The sequence below is a fragment of the Ranitomeya variabilis genome, chromosome 1 (genome assembly GCF_051348905.1).
Source record: "Ranitomeya variabilis isolate aRanVar5 chromosome 1, aRanVar5.hap1, whole genome shotgun sequence".
NCBI classification, from domain to species: Eukaryota; Metazoa; Chordata; class Amphibia; order Anura; family Dendrobatidae; genus Ranitomeya; species Ranitomeya variabilis.
In genome coordinates, this window is record NC_135232.1 from 1,047,958,583 (window position 1) to 1,047,962,707 (window position 4,125).

Below are 4,125 nucleotides of genomic sequence, written 5' to 3' on the forward strand. Positions count from 1 at the left end.
TATATATATATATACTGAAAAATCACAGGCATCCTCTCACTAGACCACCTAAAGAGATTGACCAGTAGGATGTATAGAATATAAATCTTTATTAAATACAAGATTATGGATAAAATACAAAGTTACTAGTTAGTGCAAGAATATTAACACATTGGAAGCGATTGCAATACGTAAAACCCTAATATTATGCAAAGAGATCAACGTGCACACTGACCATAACTGACCATAACTGACCTCAGTGCTCCTCTATAAGATGTAAGCTGGAGTATTCCTGTGCATTTATGCGTTCATTTATTTTCATATATACACACAGCCTTAAATTGTGTGTGTGTATGTGTGTGTGTGTATATATTATATATATATATATATATATATATATATATATATATATATATATATATATATATATATACACATATATATATATACATATATATATATACACACACACACACACACACACACACACATATATACATACAGGAATATACATACACTAAAAATCATAGCACTGTGAAAACACTACATACACACAAACTTCTAACAAGAGTAATTTGATTCCCCCCATACAGTACACGCATGTGAACGCACATGCAGCGCACTACATAGGAAAAGGAAGACAAAACAAGCTGCTGTTATGTAGCAAATGTTTATAAATATCCAAAATAAATCATTTATTCGTCACAACTGTATACTACAATTGATATTTCTATACTGCAGTTATCTATATTACCTTACAGCAGCGCACGGTGCACTATAGATTGTATGATACACTATAACTTCTAATAGGATTGAATATGATGGAATACGCTATTATACTGCACTTTTTGTGTTCTTGTAAGGGATTGATCCCAGAAGTGGTGCTCGTTACAAAATCCTATCTAGAGTTTGTGGACTTGAGAGCAAATGAGCAAAGGAATTATAAAAAGAACGCAATGAAAATGAAATGAAAATGAATACTCCAGCTGCACAGGCATAATACACCATATATCTATCTATCTATCTATCTATCTATCTATCTATCTATCTATCTATCTATCTATCTATCTATCTATCCACCTATCTCTCTCTCTCTCTATCTATCTATATATAGACATACACATACATAAACATATATATAAACTACAAACACACACACACACTCATATATATATATATATATATATATATATATATATATATATATATATATATATATATTGCAGATACACACTATATTGTTATCTTTACTTTTAGCTATTATGCCTTGGTTATATAAATATCCTATGTAGAATATTTTTTGATGGATCTTTCATACTTAGATCTACATACTACATACCCACACACACATATATATACATATACACATGCATATACTGTATATTACTTTTACTGACATACTGTGTGCAAAAATAGAAGTATACATGTATATATATACTATACACATAATAGCACACACACAAATATATATATATATATATATATATATATATATATATATGTATATATATATATATACAGATTTTTTTCTAAAGCTCTAAGCTCTGTCTTTTACCTGCATCTCTCATTGTTATCTCACAACCTCAATTGTACGTAGAATGTAAAGCTATTCTAGAATCTATATGCTGCAGCATTACTTAGACTTTTTGTAGACTTTTTGATTCTATGCACAGCTGTCCTTGTATTTATGACTTATATCCATTTCTATTATATGATGTGTATTCTGCAGACTGATCTATGTGTTCTAGGCAGAGCTGCCCTTGTGTAGCCTCTCTGGATCTGTCTCCTCCATGCAGGGCTATCTGTGACTGTATCTATGTCCTTGTGGGCACATGTACTTACTTTGCTCCTTGAAGCATGGCAGCCAGGGTTGCCCTTCCCTGCACTAATGAGGTCATTATGGAAAGCGTGAACAAGCCTACTAATGTATTATTGAGAGCGGATCGTTAACTTGTATCTATCGCTGTTTAGAAGTGTCATTGTGATATTCCTGTCTGTGTCACATCTTGCCCGATATAGGCTGAGATTTCCCCATTATCTGTTACCAGGCAACACTTTGTGAATACCAAAAACTGAAAAGAAGCCTTCAAGAAAGTCCTCAATAATAGTGCAAAGGAACAAAGATCCAGGACACAACAAAATACCACAGGGGTGACTTTTCATGAGCAATTATCTCTCATTAATCAGAAGAACAGCTGCAATATTAATAATTTCTCGAGCCCTGGGATTGGAGCAGTAGGGGGAAGCCTCCTTTGATGAGGACGCTAGATGGAGGACAGTTTTGTAGCTATAACTTGACCACAAATGGAGCAGCAATTTGCATTTGTGGACCTTGTCTGAAGTCTATGTTGTTTTCTGAGCTGGGGGATTGATGCAGGTCCTTGCTCTGGCTCAGGCGTGGGAGCACCAACATCCTTGCTGTCAAGTCTACTTTTCAAGCATCAAGCCAAGCGTTGTAGATCAGTCCAAAGAGACAATCTTTGGGCGTAACGTGCATTGTGGCACATCAAAAGGCCAGAGAATTATATGAACTGAGGAGTGCATTGAGCAAGAATAGTGCAAGGGTTCTCCTTTCACCGAGCCAGGATCTGAATACTAACAGATATGTAGTAATGGTTAAAAACTAAGGTTTTCCCAATGATGAGGATGCAATATTTGAAGGGGCTTGTAGAGCTTAAAAGAATCTCATTACAGGAGCCGGGCAGCAAGAAGAAAAGATTTGTACTAATGAAAAGGAGGCTATTCTGGGAAATCACCTCTCCTGCTCATTGAAATGTCCCATTTCCATGTCCTTAACAGCAATGAATGAGAACACAAAGAGATATATTAGAGATAAACACATCTCAGGCGTCACTTACAAGGTCACTCAGTTATGAAAATCCTTCTCGATTTTCCAACATTCTAACAACTCATACAACATTTTCATTATATAGTACAGAATTCATATATGATATTTTCTATGATATATCTTCCTACTTTTTGTTCTTCCTTTGCTGTAAGACCTCCTGTTCAGTATTTGATATTTTATGTACTTGATTGAAATAAACTTTATCTTTTATTTTAGCCTTGTGGTTTATGGTTACTGCATTCTCTTTTCTTTGTTTAAAATGTCATTATATAGTACAGAATTTAGAAAAAGATTGTAACTGGATTGAAAAAAATATATTGAAAATGATTTTTTTCTGCAATATATTCTATACATAGATAGGTAGATAGATAGATTAGATAGATTAGATACTGTAGATTGATGGATATATAGATATAGATAGGTTAGATAGCTGGAGAGATGATATATAAATAAATAAATAGATACTGTAGATAGATTGGCTAGCTAGACAGGCATGTATATATATATATATATATATATATATATATATATATATATATATATATAAACAGAGACAGATATTTCTAAAAAAGATAGAAAAAGAAATCAAGAGAACTAGATATATTTATACATAGAAACCTATATGTATGTAAATATATGTACATTTATGTATGTATATATATGTACATACATAGAAACATATATATATATATATATATATATATTTACATATGTATGTAAATAGAAAGATGTCTATAGAAAGACAATCGTCTTTAGATAGCAATCAAGAGACAGAACATAGAAAGATTTTTTTTATAGATAAGCAGACATTTATCCATATATATGTGGCAACAATAATTCCCAATATTTGTTTATTTTTTGCCAATTAGACAGCCAGATCATGGGTACATATATCAAAATCTAAAATGTGCCTGCAGACTCTATTTGTAACATAGCAAATTGAAAATAGCCCAGGAGAGGCAATGCAGGTTTGGGCCCTCTTATCTTTCAGTGTTGGTGAACTGCTGGAAGCATCATTACAGATTCTACTGAGGGACACCATGAGTGCTCGTCACACCTCTGAATTTAGTGCTGTGTGGTCATCAAATGTAGCATCATGGGTTTTTTTTCTACTAGCACAGAAAAACACACGCAGAGACACACATACACAACATACACAACATGCACACTATACAGAAGAAGATATAACACAAGGTAAAAGTGTCACCTTTCAGTTGTCATCCATGGAAATGTGTCAGAAAAACTAAATCAGAATTAATATATAAATATCCAGCCTGTCTTAAATAATGACAGTATAT